This window comes from Ictidomys tridecemlineatus, chromosome 10 (assembly GCF_052094955.1).
Source record: "Ictidomys tridecemlineatus isolate mIctTri1 chromosome 10, mIctTri1.hap1, whole genome shotgun sequence".
Classification (NCBI taxonomy): domain Eukaryota; kingdom Metazoa; phylum Chordata; class Mammalia; order Rodentia; family Sciuridae; genus Ictidomys; species Ictidomys tridecemlineatus.
Window position 1 is genome coordinate 30,506,300 of NC_135486.1, and position 22,703 is coordinate 30,529,002.

Sequence of the window (22,703 nt, forward strand, 5' to 3'; positions counted from 1 at the left end):
CTGTTCTGAGCATCCTCTCAACAGACCGAACAGTCCAGGGCTTCCCTCTCTTCCAAAACTTTTCATTTTTGCCATCAAAAAATCTCTATCCAAGAGCCATGCACAGTGGCTTTCACCTGTAGTCCTGGCTACTACGGAAAATGACACAAGTAGATCACTTGAGCCCAGGAGTATTCTCAGCCCCCCAAAAAAGGAAAAGAAAAGAAAGAAAGAAAGAAAAAATATTGTGTATGTGGGGGGAGTTCTAGGGATCAAACCTAGGGTCTTGCACATGCTGGGCGAGTACTCTACACTGAGTTACATCCTGAGCGCCCCAAGCCTGCTTTTTTTTTTTTTTTTTTTTTTTTGGTGGTGGTGCTGGGGATTGAACCCAGGGCTTTGTGCTTGTGAGGCAAACACTCTACCAACTGAGCTAGATCCCCAGCCCTTTTTTTATTTTTATTTATTTACTTTTTAAGATGCGTCTGTCTCCTTAGGTGCCCAGGCTGGCCTCAAACTTGAGATCCTCCTGCCTCAGCCTCAGGAGTAGCTGAGATTGCAGGTGTGCGCCGCCATGCCCGGCTGGAATAAATAAAATCCTGACATCTGAGAACTCTCCACGCGCTTGCCTCATCCCTCATGGACTTTTGCACCCTCCGGCTTCTGCAAGGCCCCTGGTTCCCCTGAGAACCTCGCTTCCCAGAAGCACCTCCGGGGGCGCTGCCCTTTTCCCTCAGCCCAGGGGTGGGGCCCTTGCTCATTCATATCACTTGATCCCTCAAGCCTTGCTGGCTGTTTACCCTGATTCCTAGTGGATGTGGAGACCTGCTTTGGAGTCCATCTTCTCATCCTGCCAGAAGTCGGAGTGACTTTGTAGGCACGGAAGGGTATGATATGTGTCAGTGTCTACTCCCCTGTAACTAGAGCACAGCCTAACAGATGGGTTTAATCGAAGTTTAATGGAAGACCCAAAGGCCCAGGGAAAACCGTCTTTGGGCTTGGTTTCAATGGGGATGGGACAGCTGGGTGGACAGAGGGCATGATCTAAATCTAAGGGACTGAGGCCTGTCCATCCCTGCAAGGCCTGTCTGTTCAGATTCCTCTGGCCTCTCTGTGTAGCCTTCTTCCCCCCCTGGGCATGGGGCAGGGTCCCTGGGAAGGGTCTTCAAGGGAGAGAGTGACAGGTCTCAGTTTTATGACTTGCTTTGGGGCATGGGGTTCTAGGTGCTGTGACTTGCCTTGGGGAAGAGGAATTCTGTTTTATCTGATTCACTTTGGGGGGCAAAGTGGGTGAGAGACAGGAGGGAAGGAGAAGGTCAAAGGAAGAATTTGATTTTAAGGCTGCTTCTGAGATCTTCCGATCCTTAGTTCAAAGTACTCAGAGTACCAAGGCACCTACTTGGGGGTATTATTTTCTGAGCCCCAACAACTTCAATGTCCAGGAGTAAACTATTTTTTGCTCTTTGAATTAAACTCCCAAGATCTTGCTGCCACTATACTGCATCCATTCATTCTACGAATACTTCTTGCATTTTATTTTCCCTAAGAAACCCCCTGTCACTTGTTTTTAAATTTATTTATTTTATTTTGGACTGGGGATTAAATCCAGGGGCACTCCACCACTGAGCCACACCCCCACCCCTATTTTATATTTTTTATAGAGATGGAGTCTCACTGAGTTGCTTAGCACTTCGCTAAGTTCCTAAGGCTGGCTTTGAACTCATAATCCTCCTGCCTCAGCCTCCACCGCACCTGGCTGGTTTATTTTTTACAGTACTGGATTGAACCCAGGGCTTTGTACATGTTGTATAATTACTCTAGCACTAAGCTACACCCCAGCCCTTTTTTTTTTTTTTTTTTTTTTTTACTTTGAGACAGCATCTCACTAAAGTGCTGGCCTTAATCTTGTGATTCTCCTGTCTCAGCTTCCAGAGTAGCTGGGGTTACAGACTTCTGCCATCACAAGCACCAGCTTCTATCATTATTTTTAAATAGATATTTTATTGCACATGGTGGTGCATGTCTGTAATCCCAGGGATTTGGAAGGCTGAGGCAGGAAGATTTCAAGTTTGAGACCAGCCTCAGCAATTTAGCAATGCCCTAAGCATCTTAGTAAGTCCCTGTTTTAAAATTTAAAAAGGACTGGGGATGTAGCTCAATGGTAAAGTGCCTCTGGGTTCAATTCCTAGTCTCTCTCTCTCTCTCTCTCTCTCTCTCTCTCTTTCTTTCTCTCTCTCTCTCTCTCTCTCTCTCTCTCTCTCTCTCTCTCTCTCTCTCTCACACACACACACACACACACCACACACACACATACACAGAGAGAGAGAGAGAGAGAAATTTCAAAAAATTTTCAGTTTTCTCATTTGATAAACGGCAATGGATAAAACCTCTATAATCTAAAAATCTTTGGAGTCTTCAATAATTTTTATGAACATGTCTGGTGTTGTAGTGCATGCCTATAATTCCAGAGACTCAGGAGGCTGAGGCAGGAAGATCAAAAGTTTGAGGTTAGTCTCAGCAATTTAGTGAGGCCTTAAGCAAGTTAACAAGACTCTGTCTCAAAATAAAAAATAAAAAGGGCTGGGGGTATAGTTCTGTGGTTAAGAACCCTCAGTTCAATCTCTAATACTACTATTACTACTAATAATGATAATGCTTGCAAATATAATAATAATAATAATAAATAATTTTTTATGAGTATAAGGTGGCCTTAGATTAAAAGAGTTGCAGAACCATTGATAAATAGACCAGTGATTAAGATGATAGGCCCAGGCTGGGGTGTGGCTCAACGTAGAGCACTTGCCTAGCTAATATGAAGTCCTAAGTTTTATCCCCAACAACACAAAGTGGAAAGAAGGAAGGAGAGTAGATTCTTAGCCCTTAGGTGTTTGAATCTGAGTTTTGCTCCTTATAGTTTATAGGACTTTGGACACATTTGTAATCTCTGATCCCTAATTACCCCATATGTGAAACAGGGTGGGTGTAATGGTATCATGAGAGGTTGGCAAGGATTAAATGAGTTGCCATATAGGAAACAGAGAGAAGAGAGCCTGGCACATAGTAAATGCCCAATAAATGGGCATTTATGGGCTAGCATAAACGGGCATAAATACATAGGTATAAATCTTAGCTAGCATTATCATCATTGGTGGCAGCAGCAGCAGCATGCTGATGGTCCTGAGCAAAGAAAATATCAACAAAAAGAGCCCTGGAAGCCGGGTGTGGTGGCACATGCCTGTAATCCCAGAGGCTTGGGAGGCTGAGGCAGGAGGATCACAAGTTTAAATCCAGCCTCAGCAAAAGTGAGGTGCTAAGCAACTCAGTGAGACCCTGTCTCTAAATAGAATACAAAATAGGGCTGGGGGTGTGGCTCAGTGGTGGAATGCCCCTGAGTTCAATCCCTGGTATCTCCTGCCACCAAAAAACAAACAAACAAACAAAACAAAAACAAACAAACCAATCAACCAACAAACAAAAAGAACCTAGGAAGCTAGGGGTGTAGCTCCGGAGTAGAGCGCTTGCCTAGACTGGGAGAGACCAAGATCCCTAAGCAATGGCAAGGGATACTCCACATTCTAAGGGGCTTTTGGAATACAGAAGTAATAGAGGTAGACACAGATGTGTGTCTACTGTGTGTTCCGCTGTGTGATAACACACTCATGCATTCAGTGATTGATGGACATTGGCATTGATTTCCAAACTTTGGTGAGTTTGAAGAAGACTGCAATGAATTCCTATACAAGTCTTTGTGTGCGTATCTGCTTTTATCTCTCTTGGGCAGATGCTAGGAATGGCATTGCTAGATTGTATGGGAAGGGTGTATTTATATGAACCCCCGTCCTCAAGGGGTTCATAACAAGAAGCCGCACCGTGCTTGGGTCACCTTGCATCTTACCCATGTAGGATGCCTGCCGTCAGGTGCATTCAGATACATTTCCTGATTTCATTTTCACAGTTGCCTTCCACCTTGGGAGGGTGGGCAGGGAAGGGGTTAATAGCCATGCTTGTGAGAGTTGCCCATGAGTGGCAAATGACAGAGTAGAGATAAGAAACCAGGCTTCGGAGGCCCTTCTGGTCCTCTTTTTGAAACAGGAGACAGGAGATGGAAGCCAGCAACCCCAGGCAGAGCGCCCTCCGTCCTCCCTGCAGAGCCGACCTGCCTGTCTAGACAGAGCCTCTCTCACCTGCAGACACCTATGGGCTCCACCCGCCTCCCAGCCATCCCTCCCACCTGCGGGCTCCCAACTCAGACACCTTTCCATCCCTTCTCCACGCCCACCTTTTGAAGCAACTTCACGGAGACATCATTTCCCTGCAATAAAATTCACTCTTAAGAGTGTGTTTCAGTGGGCTCCGGCACATGGGTGCAACCCGAACTCCACACCATAATCAAATCAGGAGCACTTCTGTTAACCCCCCAATTTCTCTCTGGCCCCTTTGAAATCAATCTTTTTCTACTTCCAGCCCCAGACAACCTTGGGTCTTCTTTCTGTCAATATTTGGTAGCTTTTTCTAGACTGCAAATGGGATTATACAATCGGGACTCATTTTTGACTAGTTGCTTTCACCCAGTAGATTTCTAAAATCTACCCATTATGGATTTTGTTGTTGTTGTTGTTGTTGTTGTTTGTTTGCAATGTTGGGGATGGAACCCAGGGCCCGTCCCTACCACTAAGCTATACTCCCAGACCCCCCGATAAGCTCTATAAACCAATAATATTTCTTATTATTGCTTAGGAGTATTCCGCTGTGTGATAACACACTCATGCATTCAATGATTGATGGACAACATTGGGATTGATTCCAAACTAGGCGAGTTTGAAGAAGACTGCAATGAATTCCTATACAAGTTTTTTTGTGTGTATCTGCTTTTATTTCTCTTGGGCAGTTGCTAGGAATGGCATTGCTAGACTGTATGTAAGGGTGTATTTATAAGCAACTACAGAAGATGGAACTGGGGATGTAGCTCAATTGGTAGAGAGTTGGCCTGGCATAGGCAAAGCTCTGGGTTCAAACCCCAGCATCCCCCCAAAACACTATAATATACTTAGTTGGTGTCTAATAAAGTCAAACATATAGATTTCCCTCTAACATATCTACTAAGTCTGCCTTTTCCACCATAGCTTCATATGCATTCTACCAAAGTATAATTCAACAAAGTTAAATAGTAATATATAAATAGTAAGTATATATAGTAAAGACTTATTTGTTTGTTTATTTATTATTATTATTATTTTTTTTTTTTTTTGCTGGAGAAGGAACCCAGGGCCTCACACATCCTGGGCAAGCGCTCTACCACTGCTTACCACTCCTCCCCTTCCAGCCAAAGCTTTATTTAATACATTAATAGGTGTAAAGTTTCAACAAAGGGTACAAGAGACCATATATAAAGTTAGTGGAGCCACTTGGGAAGCTCAGCTAGTTAATACTCTAGGATGATTCTGAAAGATAAGAGTCCTTTGTTGACCTCTCCTGCTGGGGATAGAGCCCAGGGCTTTGCACATGGTAGGCAAGTGCTGTACTACTGAGCTATGCCCCAGCCCCTGGATAATTCTCCTCAAGGCCTACCAAAATACACAGGGTTCTATAAACAGCCGCTCTCCTGTCCTCCCTAGCATACACGCTTCCCCGCTGTGCCTCAAACGCTGTTCCTCCTCCCCACACCTGTCTGCCTCCTCCTCTTGGCCTGGTTGACTCTGCTCCTCTCCAGGCCTGAGGTCAGAGGTCATGCCTCTGCGCCCCCACCTTGTCTGGGTTTGGGCACCTCCTTGGCTCCTGCAGTGCTGCTGGCCTCCCTCCATCCCAGCATCCCAGCCAGGCACCACCAGCTCAGACGGCTTCTCGGCCTCCTCCTGGAGCCTCTGGCTTCCAGCAGGCCCTGTATCTCCAGGGCCTAGCCCAGTGCCCCACGCCCTGCAAGTCTTAATGAATGTTTGCTGAATAAATTGAGTCAAGCACTGGCTAGAGGCCCCCTCAAGGTCTCTGCCAGACTTCTTGATGAGCTTCTGTGGTTTGACTGTCAGATTTCTCTCCTTCTTTCTCCCCGTGTTACCATCCCCCCATCACTACAGAGAAGCACAGCTGGGAGATCTGGGTCTCCATGGGGGACTCTGTGAGCTAGTGCATGGCTCTGGGAGGCCCTGGTGGCTAAGTGATCACATTTGTGTGTATTGGGAGGACTCTCGGGTCTGCACCCCTTTACCCTGGGTACTGTGGGTCATGCACTTCAGCCTTGGGTGGGCCCTGCTGAGGCCTTGGGAGTCCACAAACCTAAAGAACTTGATTGTGCAGGAATTTCCTCTTTATTTCTGCCCCTGCAGACTGAATTCTTGTATCTTTAGTGCCTTCTCCTTTGGGCTCCTTCAGTTCAACAGTCCCAGAAGTCCCCAAGTCTCTTGGGAGGGGCATTTCTCGTGTCAGACTGTGCTGCCAGACCTGGCTGCCTCAATATGGTATCATGACCTGTCCACCCCCCGTAGAGCCCAGCCTTATAACAGAGTACTCCATCACTCTCCCACGGCACTCCAGGTGTGTTTCAAGAAATAAAAGGGGCTGGCAGCCGGGTGTGATGGTGCACCCCTGTAATCCCAGCAGCTCAGGAGGTTGAGGCAGGAGGGATCGAGAGGGATGGAGAGTTCGAGGCCAGCTTCAGCAACTTAGTGAGGTCCTAAGCAACTCAGGGAGACCCTGTCTCTAAATAAAACACACAAATTGCTGGGGAGGTGGCTCAGTGGCAAAGAGCCCAGAGGTTCAATCCCCAGTACCCCAAACAAAAACATACAAAACAAAAACTCCCATCGCACAGCTGAGGGAAGGAACAAGTGGAGAACACAGGAAATAACCAAGAAGACCCCAAAGAAACCTAAAACCTTCCGTTATCAAGACCAGGCTTCCTGGCTGTGCTCTTCAGCAGAGGGTGACTATAGTATTTATCATTCAAAGTGGGGGCTGGGATGCACGCCTGTCACTGCAGCCTCTTGGGGGTCTGAGGCAAGAGGATCACAAGTTCCAGGTCAGCCCTTTCTCAAAATATAAAATAAAAGGAATGAAGCTCAGTGGCAGAGTGCCCCTGAGTTCAGTGCTGGGGCAGAGCAAGGCAGCAAATAAACAGCAACAAAAACCTGGACACCTGGAGAGTGAGAGAGAACACTGTGAACAATCATGAGCCCAGCTTAATGGCACAGGCCTGTAATCCCAGGGGCTCGGGAGGCTGAGGCAGGAGGATCTTGAGTTCAACTCAGCAATTTAGTGAGGCCTTAAGCGAGATCCTGTCTCTAAATAAAATATTTAACAAAGGGCTGAGGATGTGGTTCCGTGATGAAGTGCCCTTGGGTTCAATCCCTGGTACCAAAAAAAAAAAAAAAAAAAAAAAAGTCATGAAAGGACACAGTGTAAACCACTGCTGTACCAGGCACCTTGGGATGTACAATCAACCAGGCCCTTTCCTGGGCACAGGACCCCCAGAGACATCTGCCTCCGGAGAGCCTGTTCCTTCTGTGTGTTCATTCCACCACTGTTACTCCCACCTCTGCTGGGATTCTGCTGGGTCCCTGACCTAGCCAACCTTACAGTCTAAGGGAGGAGACATCCATCACAGAAAAACTATGCTGGCTGGTTTGAGTGCTTCCTGCCTGTAATCCCAGTGACTGAGAGGCTAAAGCAGGAGGATCACATGTTCAAAGCCAACCACAGCAATTTAGCAAGACCATAAGTAATTTAGAGAGACCTGTCTCAAAATGAAAAATACAAAGGGCTGGGGATGTGGCTCAGTGGTAAAGTACCCCCGGCTTCAATCCCCAGTTCCCTATTTCCCTCCAAAAAAGGAATGTGCAGAAACCAAGGATAGATATTGTGATAAACTGCAAGAAGAAAGAGGCAGGGTCCTACAGGAGCACATGAGAGGGGAGCTGGTCTGGGTCACCCTCAGGGAAGATGAAGCCTGGGTTGGACCTGGTAAAGAAGAGGTTTAGGCCAAAGACAGTGGCACACCTGTAATCCCAGCTACTAGGAGACTGAGGCAAGAGGATGGCAAATTGTTTGTTTTATTTGTGGGGGAGGGGGTACCAGGGATTGAACTGAGGGGCATTCAACCACTGAGCCACATCCCCAGCCCTATTTTGTATTTTATTTAGAGATAGAGTCTCACTGAGGCTTAGAGCCTTGCTGTTGGTAAGACTGGTTTTGAACTTGTGATCTTCCTGTTTCAGCCTCCTGAGCTGCTGGGATTACAAGTGTGCCTTGCTTGGAGGATAGCAATTTTGAGGCCAGGGTTAGCAGTTTGGTGAGACCCTGTCTCAAACTAAAAATGGATGGGTACACAGTTAAGCGGTAGAATGCCCCTGGGTTCAATACCCAGCATCCCGCCCCCCACATACACACCCAGCTTGTTGAATAAATGACCTTCCTAAAAAAAAATTCTACATTATTTTTCCATGATGTAAATGCAAGGTTTAGAACTTTGGTTTATTATTATTAATACTAGAGATTTATATATGAATGTGTTATATATATTATTTTATTTTATTAATTTGGCAGTGCCAGGAATTGAACCCAGGATCTTGCAAACGCTAGGCAAGCACAGAACTACTGAGCTATAACTCAGCAATAGTTTTATTTTAAGGGGAAGGGATGGGGGGGGGGAAGGAAGGACAGTAGAATGAAATAGACATTATTATTACTGTGTGTATATATGTGACTGCATGACCAATATGATTCTGCAACCTGTACACTCAGAAAAATGAGAAATTATATCCCAACTGATTCAAATGTAAAAAAAAAAAATAGTTTTATTTTAGCTAGCAAAATGGAGGCCAAGCACTGAGGATGTAGCTCAGTGGTAGAGCACATGCCTAGCAGGGGACAGTCCTGAGTCTGAACCTTAGCCATACACACACACACACACACACACACACACACACACACAACCAACTTGAGCCCATATTTCTGCTTGTCAGGCATTGTGCCCGAGGGACATCCAGGTCATTTCATTGAATCGTGACAGCCATCCAGTGTGATAGGTATTTTCACCTTGATTACAGAAGAGGCTCACTGAGGTCAGGGAGCTGCCCTGGTCTCGCAGCTGACCGGTGAGGAGCCCGCAGAGCTTGGTTAGGTGACCGATACTGTGAATTCTCCGAATTCCACCCTGCTGACCGCAGCCCTACGTGTCTGGGGAAGGCCTGGCTGCTGTTATTCTCTACCTGGCCCCGAGGCCCGCTGACTCAGTCGCCCAGGGCAGGAGCTCCAGGCACCCCGGGTTTCTGAGTGGGAGGTGGGCAGCAGAGCCGCCCGGGGAGTTTCGGTCAAGGCCGCGGCCGGCTCAGCTCGGCTGGGTCGTGAGGCTCAGCAGCGCAGCCCAGACCCGCTCCCTCCACCCGCCTCTCCTGGGCGGGGCTCCTCGCTGCGGAGCAGGTCCTGCCCCGTGACGTCAAATCGCTGGGCAGAGCTTCCGGGGATCGCTGACACCCCGCTGACCTCAGCGGAGGGGCTGCAGGAGGCCTCCTTCTCCTTGAGGAAGGGGGTGGGGTGGAGTGGGGTGGGGGTGGGGGATCGAGTGCATTTTAGCAATGATTACAATTACAGATCTCTGGAATCCTTTTCCCAGGAGCTGGTGGATCCAGGGAGGCAGGAAGCCTGCTGGGAGTTCTATTTCTGAATCTGGGATTTGAACCCATGGCTAGTTCAGGAGACCTGAAACCACCAACTTTCTCTGTGTCTCTAGACAAGTCACTTGTCCTCTCTGGGCCATCTCTTAGGCATAGCTTTCTAATGTAACAAAACAGAGAAATTTCCAAATGACCCTTTCAGGATTCCCTTTTCCCTTTCGGGAGGGGAGTACAAGGCCTGAGTCTGTCCTGTTGTGGCGATGATCTGTCCTCCCCCAACCTGCACTCTTTGTCTGGTCCCTGGTTGCAGAGCACGGTGGTGACTCAGCCAGCTCCAGCGCCCAGTTTCAGCCTTGCTGCACCCGCCCTGGGCCTCCCATTTGCTGTTTACTCTGGAGGGGAGCAGGTGTAACTGAGCCACCTCACCACAGGGGGGAGAGAGAGAGAGAGGCTCTGGGCCTGGGATGATGGGGCACTGCTGGCCCCAACCCTGACGGTGGCTCAGGGCCAGAGGAGGTTTTGGAGGTCCCCAGCGAGGTGAAATGCTGCTGGGGGCATGAAGAAGCCTCTCTAAGTAGGCTCTGGCCATTCCGTCCACCCAAGTCCTCAGCCATGTGCTCTATTGTCTTCCCGGCCTCCCTCCTGCCTCCCTGGGTCACCTCTGGGTTCACTCTTCATTCACTTTTAGAGCAGCCTTGTCCCTCGCCCCAGGGCCACCCCATAGAGCCTAGCCAGGAGAGCAGTTCACTGAAGGAGGCAGGCGCTACCAGGCTGCTGCTTACACTAAGGAGTGGTGGAGGGCAGGCCAAGCCCCCACACACCTGGTACCAAGAGATGAGGTGTGTAAAAGGGACCGGGGCTGGAAGCCAGCAGCCCTGCATTAGGGCTTAGCAATGATACCCCAAAGCATGGGGTGAGCTGAGTCCTCCAAACTGGAGACTAGAGGGTTTCCGAAGCAAGACCTTCTCCTGTCCTTCTGTTGAGTCCCCCCCCCTTCTCCCCAAAGTGAGTCAGAGAGACCAGAATTCCCGCTGGGCTGTGACACACACACACCTGTAGTCCCAGAGACTTGGAAGGCTGAGGCAGAAGGATCTCAAGTTTGAGGACAGCTGGGCAACTTAGAGAGGTCCCTGCCACAAAATAAAATTTTAAAAAAGGGTGGGGGATACAGCTGGGTGGTGAGTGCTTCCCGAGCATGCGCAAGGTCCTGGATTTAATTGCCAGAATTGCAACAACAAACCAAGCCATAAAACCTGGAACTCTTCTCCTTTCTCCCTTGAAAACCCTCATTCCCAGAGACCCTGCCCTATGCCCAGGAGGGAAGAAGGCTCGCAGAGAGGCCCGGAGGAATCTGAACAGACAGGCCTTGCTGGGTGCCCCTCAGTCCCTTAGATGAAGATCTTGCCCTTTGTCCAAACACATTTCCACACAGCTGTCCATTCTCCATCGAAACTAAGCTTGAAGACAGTTTTCCCTGGGTCTCTGGGTCTCCCTCTCTGAAAGCTCCTAACATGTAAAACTTCGATTAAGCGCATTTGTTATGCTTTGCTCTTGTTAACCTGTCTTTTGTTGCAGGCCTGTGGCTGTGACCCGTATGATAGGTAAAGAGAGGTGTCACACCTTTTGCCCCTACACCAAATGCAACCTGGGGTGGAGGAGAGAGGTCAGGGGAGAGGAGAGCTCTGGGGAAGAAGACTAAAAGGCACAGTGAAGACACTGGACTCTCTGATTCTAGAAACCTGGCTTTGAGTCCTGGCTTAACTACTACCTCCTTTGTCCATTGGCTCCTCTGGGTGCCTCAGTCTACCCATTTGTACGAGGAAGGGGCTCAACTAGATGAATCTAGGCTCCTTCTCACCCTGGCACTCTGGTCACCTGGGTTCACCAGCCCAGAGTCCACCTTTCCCACATTTCCCACCAGCTCCTGTATCTCCCTCAGGGAGGAAAAGAGATCCTGTAGGCCCCTGGAAGAAGGGGAGGGCTGGCAGCTCCTGTCTGAGGTGGCCCCAAACAACCAGGAGCTCCCTTCCAGATACCCAGGGGGACCTGCCCCTTGCAGCCCAGGTTCCAGAGCACAGAGCAGACAACAAAGCCAGGCAGGTGGAAAATTCCCTCTGGCATTCTGCCAAGGCACCCTGGATGGCGACTGTGCCAACCTGGACAGGCAAGAGCTGGGAGTTCAGGGTGCCAACGGCCTGGAAGCCGCAGGGAGCTGGCAAAACGCCTGCCAAGGCCTCCACAGCCTAACTGCCCCCCACCCACTGCCCAGTCTCAGAAATTGTGCCTGCTCAGGTGGACCAGACACACAGGAGGAGGATGGGAAGTGCGAGGTTGTTTGTGTACTGAAGTCTGGGAGCTTCTCAGAAGTGCAGGCCTGAGCCAAGATTATTGTGGCAGCTACTTCCAAGCCCCGGGCTGGGCGGTTCCTGGAACACTAAGGGGGGCTGAGGGCTTCAGCTCTTCCAGGGGACACAGGCAGAGAGCTTTGCCAAGTGCAGCAGCGGCGCATGTCCCCAGGTCCACTGGACTCCTTCTGCCTGATAGTCTCTGCCTTGTGACCTTGGGCAGCAGGTACCCGCCCTCAAGAAGGCTTTGCTTTGCCCATCACAAAGACAGAGATAGCCTTCTGGGCCCTGCCCATCTGGAAGGCATGAAGTCACACCTGTGCAGGCCTAGGAAAAGTGAAAAACTCTGTGGGTACATGTGACTTGAGGTACATGTGACTGGGAGGCAGGACATTTCCCATGGTCTGCATGCTCAGAAACCCATGGGGTCTGAAAAGCCATGGTGGGGACCCTTTCCACCTGTCTTTTTCCTGCTCTCTGAGTTGCGATGGTAACATCCCCTGCCCATCTCCCTGGAGGCCCTTCCCAGGGTCTACAGTTAGTTTCTAGAATGTTTACCCCCAAACACTCTCTTTGATGTTGCCAGTCAGTTTATGCAGGTCGTTCTTTGCCAGGTCACAGCCAGCCACCCCCTCCAATCACTCCCCTGGGGGGTGTCATCCATCAGGTACTGCTGGAGGGCTGAGGAGCCAGGGCGTGGAGAGGTCAAGGTGAACCCACACACTGCTGGGAAAGAGACCCAAAGGGCACGTCCCACTGACCCGGAGTCAGCAGCCTGCAAGCGTCATTGCCAATCCCAGGAACATTGTCCGTCTGGGCCAGCAGGAGAAGGCCCTAAAGATAAGGCAGGGCATGAACCCGACTCCATGACAGCCAATTAGCTCTGCTCCAGGAACCCAACTGCCATGACTCACTGACAGCCAATCAGGAGGCCTGGGCCAAGTACCTTTTTCAGCCAGACACACCTATAACCTGCTAGCCATCTGTTGGACCACACCCCTGCCCCAGCCATTCCAGAAAGAAATAGAAATCTCTTTATATAGCTGCATGTGGAGAGCTCTGTAATCCTAACATGGAGGGAGATGCTCACGGATGCATACTGAGCACAGAGACAAGTACAAATGCATAAATATGCACCTGAGATGGTTGAAAACCTAACCACCCTTAGCCCTGTTTCTTCCTGCCTCTGCCAAGATCACCACCATGTCCATTCTCCTTCATCTCCTGGATCAGAAATTGGCAAAAGGGAAGCTGTCCAGGATATTGCAATAGACCTGAGTGTGTCTCTCCAATGCCCAGTGATGGCTTCCTATGAATTATTAGGCCAGTAGTGGTCTAGAAGATTTCTAATTTCACTTTATTCTTTGCAATTAATCAATCAATCAATAAACAAACAATATCGATGGGACATCAACCATTCCATAGAGGTTCCTCTGGGAATGCTGGGTTTCATAGGAACCAGGAACTCCCCCAGCAAAGCCCCATTTATAGATGGATCCCAGGGCCCATCCGGAGGATGGCTCAGAACTCATTGTTGTTGGCAAGGACCTCTTGCCAAAGTTCCAGGAGCTCAGACAGGTGTTGGCCCATGGATCTGCCCTGGGGGACTTCTTGGGTGGATGTTTCCAGCTGGCTATGGTAGACAGAGCATGCCCAGAGGAAAAATGGGGGTGCTTATATAGCCTTCTGACTTTCCTGCCTAGGTCCTGCCAAGTGCTGGCAGAACCGAGGGGAAATGTTGGTTCATAAGCACTGGAGTGCGGTGTGCTGGAGGACCTTGATAGAAGGACATGGGGACCCTGTAAGTCTGTTTCATGGTAACCCTGGAGGGATCAGGGGAAATCCACACGGCTCTGAAGACCTCCAGATGCAGGGAGCTCAGGCATGCAGTCCTGAGCCCTGGACATGGCCTTGACAGAAGCCTGCCACACCTTCAGGTAGAATTTTGCTAAGAACAAAAACAACTAATGTGTACAAAGTGCACGCTTTGTGCCAGTTGTGCCAGACACTGAGCTGGACATTGGGGATACAGGGGTAAACAATGTACCTTGGCCTTTGTAGTCTGTTCTCAGAGGGGCTGTGCGGGAGCTTCCGCAAAGGACTCTCTCTTGGCCTCTGACATCAAAAGACCCAAACCCAGGCAAGATAATACGAGTCTGTAGGTGAGGCCTGCAGACCCATAGGACGTTTATGCTGGTTTAGACAGGAGAGAAAAGGAATGAATCCAGGAAAATTCAGAATGAGGGCAAGGGCTGGGAGTGCAACTCGATGGTAGAATACTTCCTTTCATGCATGGGGCCCTGGGTTCCATCCCCAGCAACAAGGGGGTGGTGGGTGGGAGAAGCCAGGAGAGAGAAAGGGAGAGACTTGACCACACAGTCAAAGAAAGCTAGAAGTGGAGGAATTTTGCCTGTGACTGGACATTTTTCTATTCATCTATAGGTCAAGTCTCTACCAAGATTTTTTTTTTTTTTTTTTTTTTTGGTATTGAGGATTGAATCCAGGGGAATTTTTGTCACTGAGCTACATCCTCAGTCCTTTTTTATTCTTAATTTTTATTTGAGACAGGATCTTGCTAAGTTACTGAGGCTGGCTTTGAACTTGCCATCCTCCTGCCTCAGCCTCCCAAATCACTGGGATTATAGGTGACAGTACTAGGCTCTCCCAATCCCAGGCAACTAGCTTGGCCCTGCCTATTTCAGGGAATGGAGTCTGCTGTTATTTCAGGGCTGGGCAGAACGCAGCCAAGCTGGGGGTGGGGTCTCTGTGTCTATTTTTAGCCTCCTTTGCATGTAGGGAATTTCCTCCATCTTTTCTACAAGGAGGTGTAGGGAGAGACCTTTGCCCTCTCCCGTCCTCTGAAGCACTCTCTGCCTCTTCTCGGTCCCCATCTGGGGCAATGGCTAATGGTGGCAGAGAGGAAACTCTTCACTCTAGGAGGGGAAGAGGAAACCCTCAGACCCATTCCTGACTTACCCTGATGTCTGGGATGTTGGCAAGATGGCCAGATGTCCCTCAGCAATCTAAGCCAGAGTGGCATGGCCAGACTGGCTGACAGTGAGCTCAGAGACCCCCTAGCATGGAGATTTCAGGGGGCTTGCACCCTGGGAGCGTATTTGAGCAGTGTTCTTAGTGGGAGCAGGGGAATGAGGCAGATAGACAGTAGAGAGAGGGACTGGAGGGAGGGAGTTGATACTTATTAAGAATACTTTGTGTCAGGAATATGTTATTTGTGTCATTTAATGTTTAGGGCCATGTTGGAGGTGCATATTATTGTCCTTATTTGCATTAAAAAAAAAAAAAAAGGTTCAGACAGGTTAAGTGACTTACTCAAGGCTGCCCTGCTAAGAAGTGAGGGAATATACATCTATGTGACTCCACTTTCATGCAGTGTCCAGGACAACCCGCCAACTTCAAAGAAGTGGAGGAAGGGGCTGCTCTTCTGCCCCTGAGGACTTGGGAGTAGAAGTTCATTCAGCCATCTTTGGTCTCAGTTCCCACCCAGCCTGCCCTCCGAAAGCTGGCCAGGCAGAGGCTCCCTGGGCAGTGTCCGCCCCTCCTCTCCAGCTCTGTGCTACATTCTTTTGCGCTCAGCTGTGGTACTTGCAGCTCAAGGCTGGAACATCGGGGCAAGAAAGCAGAAAGGACATGGCCAGGGCACCTGGCAATGAATAATCTGCTTGTCCAAGTCCAGCGGCCTTGTGGCTGCATGGAGCAGGGTGAAGAGGGGAAGATGGCCAAGTGGTGGGACCCGAGGGCAAGGAGCTCAGGGTGGGGGGCCGGTCGCTGGGCAGCAGGGCCCTGGGACTCCTTGGTCTGGAGCTTGCTTCCCCACCCAGTCACCACTTAAACAGACCTGGGCAGCCACAGTCTGGGCTCCCTTCTCCCCTAAGATTTGTATCCCAACCCTCTTCAATACCCCAGGGCTCAGAACAGGACCCAGACTCCAGAGGGTTCCTCCAGCTGCTTGAGGGTGAAAATCCAGTGCAGGTGTTGGTAGGAATCAGTCCAATGTCCCTGAATTCATGGCGGGAGGGGAGATATGGCCCCACCCCACCCCTGCCTTGGCTCAACTGCCCGGCTCAGAGCTCAGAGCGTCAGGGCTGGGTGACAACGGACTCCACCCAGCAGGCTGGCTGTTCCAGGAGCCAGACTGTCCTCCCCACCGCTACCTTCCTGCCTGGAGTTTGTCTCCTTTCCCTTCTGCAGAACTGGCTGCCCCACTTCTACCCAGACTCTGTCCCTGGACAAATCCCCTCTGAATCTTCTTTCTAGGAAGGCTGCTTTAGCTCACCCCGGCCCATCTGGTTGCCCACTCCTCCTTCCACCCTCACACACCTCCACTTATGGCCATGGCCCTGCTCTGTGTGTATCTGATTTTACGTCTGTGAACTGTACACACCTGAGGGTCCTCTGTTCACGCGTAGGTTCTGTCTCTCCCAGGGACAGACCAGAACCAATGGGAGGGTTTTTCTTGAGCCACATTTCCAATCAGGGAGCAACTTCTACATTAGTATAGCCATCTAGAATCAGAATGGGCTGCTGGGGAGCCAGGCATGGTGGTATATGCCTGTAATCCAGCAACTCGGGAAGCTGAGGCAGGAGGATCGCAAGTTCAAGGCCAGCCTCAACAATTTAGTGAGATTCTGTTTCAAAATAAAAAATTAAAAGGTCTGGGGAGGTAGCTCAGTGTTTAGGGCACCCCTGGGTTCATTCCCCCAGTACGGAGGAGGAACAAAATAGCAAAAGGGTGCCTTGAGAGGTAGTGATCTCTTTGCTTCTTTGCCAATGGAGGGGTTAAGAAAACGGGCTTTTGAGCATCACTTATGTGTCTGGCACACAGTATGCATTCAGTAATCATCTGTTAAACACATACTTGATTTACTCCCTTTCTATAGTATGTATGTTACTCATTAAAACTTGGGGTGTTGAGCCCAGTGGGGTAGCACATGCCCACAATCCCAACTACCTGGGAGGCTGAGGAAGGATAATTGGAAGTTTCAGGCCAGCCTGGGCAACTTAGTGAAAACTCGCCTCAAAATAAAATTTAAAAAGAGCTGTAGCTCAGTGGTAGAGTGCCCCTGGGTTCAGTCCCCAGTTCCACAAACAAACAAATTCAAGGCTTTTTTTTTTTTTTTTTTTTTGATACCAGGGAATCAACCCAGGGTGCTCAACCCCTGAGCCACATCCCCAGCCCATTCTGTTTTTTTTCATTTTGAAACAGGGTCTCACTTAATTGCTTGGGAACAAGCTAAATTGCTTTGAACTTGTGATCCTCCTGCTTCAGCTTCGGGAGTCACTGGGATTACAGGCATGCGCAGTGGCGCCCAGCTGGGGTTCATTCATTCAGCAGTTGGTCTTGAAGTGTTAGTCCCTGTGGTTACTCTGGTTTGGAAGGTTCCTTAGCGGGAAGCCCTAAGCTGGATGACAGTCCTTAGGCACATAGGAGGACCTCTCCCAGCCCTCTCTCTGTTGGACTTGGGTGAGAGTAGGAGGCCTGTCAGTGAGTTCCTGGTGGTGGTGGTGGCAGCGGGGCAGCTAGGAGCCATGGTGGAGGGGCTCGGGGACCTGAAAGACATGATGACCCCTGGCGCCAGACCATTTAGCTCTTTGCTGTGGCTCCGCTGGTGTCCCTTCCTTTGCAGTTGGACCTTCTGGTCTTGCCTTAGCCATGCTGTGGGACAGTGAGGAAAGGTGGTGGGGTGTGTGTGGAGCATGGTGTGACAGGGGAGCCAGCTGCCATGGCTGGGGAAGGGGGCAGAGAGCCCACAAGGCAAACAGCGTCTTGGAGCAAGAGTAGGGGATGGTCGGAAGTCTTACCACTGCCTATCTTGTGAGTTTATTTTTGCTGAGAAAACTAGAAATTTGGTATCATGGAACAGGTAGGATTGGGTGAGCACTTTTCTGTCTCTGCTTGTTTTTTTTTTTTTTTTGGTACTGGGGTTTGAACCCAGGGCTGCTTTACCACTGAGTCACATCCCCCCAACCCTTTTTATTTTTTTTAATTTTGGGTCTCACTAAGTTGCCCAGGCTGGCCTTGAACTTGTGATCTTCTTGCCTCAGCCTCATGAGTCACTGGGATTACAAGCCTGTACCACCATATTAGACCTTTCTCCCTTCTCCCTTAAATGCACATTTTAAGCATCTACTGAATACTAGGCACTGAGAATGCAGATAGAAAGATCTCGGCCTTGTTCACCAAGAAGTTCAGTGAGTCCATGGTCTGCAGTGTTCCAGGGTGTGTTCTTCCCTCTGCACCCTCCTACAAGCACCTGCCCAAGGATTTGCTAAGGGGACCCCCACTCCCCACCAGTCGCCATTTGACTGCAATGGGAATACCTTAGGTCGTAGTTCTCAAACTGTAGTCTGCATTAGAATCCCATGTGGGGCTAGGGATGTAGCTCAGCGGTAGAGTGCTTGCCTAGCATGCCCAAGACCCCAAATTCAATTTCCAGCATCACAAATAGAAAAAAAAAATTCCTTGGAGGACTTGCTAAAACACGGATTGCTGGTCCCACCCCCAGAGTTTCTGATTTAGCAGATCCAGGGTAGGGCCTGAAAGTAGGCATTGAATATAGATTCCCAGGTATTGCTGTTCCTGCTGATCCTAGGACCACACTTGGAGAACCACTGACTTAAGTTGTACTAGAAATCTTACCTTTAAAAAAACACCTGCACCACAGGGCGTGGTCGCACATGCTTGTATTCTCTGGGACTTGGGAGGCTGAGGCAGGAGGATCACAAGTTCAAAGCCAGTTTCAACAATTTAGTAAGGCCCTAAGCCACTCACTGAGGCCCTGTCTCTAAATAAAATATAAAAAGGGCTGGGGTGTTGGGGTTGTGGCTCAGCGGTAGAGTGCTTGCCTAGCATGTGGGAGGCCCTGGGTTTGATCTTCAACACCACATAAAAATAAATAAAATAAAGGTATTGTGTCCAACTACAACTAAAAAATAAATATAAAAAAAAAAAGGGCTGGGGATGTGGCCCAGTGGTTAAGTCCCCCGGGTTCAATCTCTGGTACCCTCTTCCCCAAAAAACATGCCCTCACAATGACCACATTTAATAAATAAAATCCTTATGGGACCTCAGACTTGGAACCATGCTCACTGCTATTTATTAAGGAGTAAGCTGAAAGAGTGGTTCTATGACCTCCATGTCCTTCATTATAATTTACAGTTCTGTTATTTGGGCCTATTTTTTCCCCCAGTGGCTGCCTCAGTGAATTTCATGAGGACCGAGGTCACGTCATGTCCTTTACTCTGTTTGTGAGTATCTAGAACACCCAGCACACAGTAGGTACTCAACAAATATTTGTAAAATGAGTGACTCAGTGATGGCTGACATCGTGGGGCTAGTGAGCAGCAGAGTTGGCATCAGGCCACAGTCCCTGACTTTGGGAAGCACACTTTCCTGCTAGTGGCCTTCTGGACCAAGTGCCCCTGGGTTCTGGAAGCCCAGAACCTGAAGGAGACTCAACATAGCAGGATCCAGTGGGCTCAGACTGTCTGAAGCTCTCCGAGCCCTCACCTGTGCCAGCGGCAGGCAGAGAGAGATGTCCCTGGCAGAAGAGCTTCTCCCAGCATATGTCCTCCCCGCCTCTTTGCCTCCTGCCTCTCAGTGCTTCAGTTTTGAAGTCTGTGACGTGAAGATAGTAATGAGTGTCCTCCAAAGGCTGCTGTGAGAATTGAATGAACCCACGCTAGCCAACAGCTCCATTCAGGCACCGCTTGCCGTGTGCCCGGCCTTGTTCTGGGGATCTGCACAGATGAACTCCTTCAATCTTCTTAGCCAGCCTGGAGCATGCTCTTTCCATGGAAGCCGAGGTACAGGTTAAGCACTTGACCAAAGTCACATGCATGGCTAGTAGTATCTGCAGTGACATTCAGGCAGTCTGGGTACAGCAAGTGCTCTCAGCTGGAGAACACCTGGTACGGAGCATCTAATAAAACGATAGCTCTTGCCATGGGTGGTAGGGGCCCTAAACCTTCACTTCATTTAATGCTAGGGGACATCTCCAGCCTCTCTGCCACCTTGTCCCACCTAATTATCTTTCCTGGAACCGCTATTTGGGGAAATTCCCAGGGAGAAGAATGGGGAATTCCTGGGATCATGAAGAGCCATTCATTCCCAAGGGCTAGGGACGTCTTCCACTTCACCTGGTGTGCTTCTGAATGAGATTTCCAACCTGCTACTGACAGAGGAATCTTCCAGAAGTTGAAGAAGGGGTAGTAGGCGAAAAGCATTTTGGGGATCCATGCTGAGTACTCTCAGGAGGGGTGAAACAGTGGATAAGTGCTATCACCTCCCAAATCTCTTTTCTGATGGCCTAGAGAGTATGGGCTGGGCTTGAGGGGAGCAGGCGGGACTAGAATGGGAGGGGGTGCTGGCCTGCAGCCCAGCCCTTAACTCCTATCATTAGACATTTGGTTCCACCTAGTGGCCTCATGCATTCCAACTGTCTTATCAGAGACTGGCAGAAGGGTGCTTTTGTAGGGATTCCATACCTGCTTTGTCCAAGGCACACCGTGAGGTGGGGTGGGGCATATTCACAGATAGAAGGAATGAGCAGAGAACTAACATTCTCTGGTTCCATGTGCCAGCCCCAGAGGGGCACCAAGGATCTCCTGCCAGAGACAGGTCTGCGAAGTGCCTGGCCTTGGTATTTGATTCATCTGAATAATAACAGGATCAGTGTTTCCCTGACCAGGCTACTTCACCTCTCTGAACCTGGGCAGTCACAAAAAGTTAAGTGATAATCATATCAAGTGTTTAAGACAGAACCTGGCTAGGTGTGGTGATGCATGCCTGTAATCCCAGCCATTTAGGAGGCCGAGGCAGGAGAATTGCAGTTTCAAGGCCAGCCTCAGCAATTTAGCAAGAACTTTCTTCAAAATTAAAAAAAAAAAAAATTGGTGGTAGAGGGCTGGGAAAGTAGTTCAGTGGTAAAGCACCCTTCGGGAAAAAAAGTAAAAAGAAAAAAAAAGTGCAACGTTCATTAACAAGAGCTGGGCATGGTGGTATCCTGGTATAATCTCAGCAACTCTGGAGGCTGAGGCAAGAGGATCACAAATTTGAAGCCAGCCATGACAAGTTAGTGAGACCCTGTCTCAAAAATATATTTAAAAAGGGCTATAGATGTAACTCAGAGGTAGAGTGCTCTTGAGTTCAATTCTTAGCACCAAAAAGAAAAAGGGAAAGAAAGAGCATAGCAGCTGGTGAATGATCAATAAATGCTACAGATAACAGGATGCTATTTACCCTAAACCTGTGCCCAGGCAGCAGGCGGTGGGTCTCGTTGACAACAGTCTGGTGCCATGGGAGTTGGTAGGAGAGAGATCTGAGTCACTCTCCAGCAGGCTTAGGGGAGCTCAGCTCTGAGCAGGAACCTGCGTGGGAGGCTCAGGGCAGGGTCTTGGTTCCCCCATGTATCTCCTACCATCCTTTCTCCAACCTTTCTGAGGAAGGATGTGGAGCAGCTTTCCTCTCCACTGTGGGGACCTGGGTAGCAATGACAGCAAATAGGACAATTGGATTCTCTGCTGATTTGCTGAGATCCCATCCCTGACGTGCCAGGGGCTCCTCCCCTGTCCTGCATGAGTGGTGGACCCAGTCCTGGATCAGCCTTGACCTTTCTCCCACCCCCATGCACAGGCAGAAGTGCTTGGTGCTGATGGCCTTCCTGGAATCTGTGCATCTCCTGTTCTGGCTGCCCAGCTCCCCATCCAGAGACCCTTGAAAATAACCTGGCCAAGTCCATTGCTTCTCTATATCCAACCTGTAGGACCCTCTGTTGCCTTCGAGATCATGTCTCAGCTCCTTGGCTTAGTGTACAAAGTCCATCCTGGTTCTTCCTCTCTTGCCCCAAGTGCTAATGCCCTCTCCCCAAACTCCCCGTCATGCGTCACAGCTCCATGACATTTTTCAGGAACTCCATGCACTTTCACATCGCCAAGCCTTAGCAGATGCCATGTCTTCTGTCCCTAGAACCCTTCTTTTCCAGGGTCTGCCCTGGCATTTTTTAGGATCCATTCAAATATTGCCTCACTTTGGACCCCTTCCAGATTCCTCCAAGCTTCTCTGGAATCTCTTGGCATTGTGACACTTGTCTATCAAGCATCTATCCACTGAATTCTAATTATTGATTTGCATATTTATTTCCCCCTGTGGACTAAAAGCTCCTTGGTGGCAGAAGTCTTGCATTTTTGTGCACTGGAGTTTCTAGAGCATGGCAGGTACTCAGAAAAGATGTGCTATTGCATATATCCTTCCACCTTGTGTTAGCTCAAGATGTGTGTGTGTGTGTGTGTGTGTGTGTGTGTGTATGTGCATGTGCGCGTGCAAGTGTGTGTGTGTTTGCAGTGCTGGGCACCAAACCCAGGGCCTCACATATGCCAGACGAAAGTGCTCTACTACTGAACTACATCTCCAGCCAAGAATGTGCTGTTTTGAAATCTTGCTAGTTGCTGCTTTCCTCCGGGAGTTTGTGTGGTTAGGAGGCAAGCAGATGGGCTCTTGCCTGTTGAGAATAGCATCAAGTTCAAGGCTCTGGAGTTAGATCCAGGATCTGTGTCTGGCTCGTATCAGCTTTGTGAAAAGTGACTGACCTCTATAAATCTCATATTTCAAACCTAAAAATATGGGTTACAATAGCATTTAGATCAATTCTCCAGCAGGTTTAGGGAAGCACAGCTCTGAGCATGGACCACACATAGAAGATATCGAAGGTTCAGCAAGAAATTAGCTGAACCTGGGCATGTTGTCGAATGACTGTAA

General features: G+C 49.4%; 1 non-coding gene across 1 annotated transcript; it reads right to left on the minus strand.

Annotated features, from left to right (window-relative positions):
- Positions 1-349: 349 nt before the first annotated feature.
- On the minus strand, positions 350-422 carry Trnav-cac (transfer RNA valine (anticodon CAC)). The gene has a single exon. It is a non-coding gene; the product is annotated as a tRNA-Val (tRNA).
- Between the last annotated feature and the right edge of the window lie 22,281 nt (positions 423-22,703).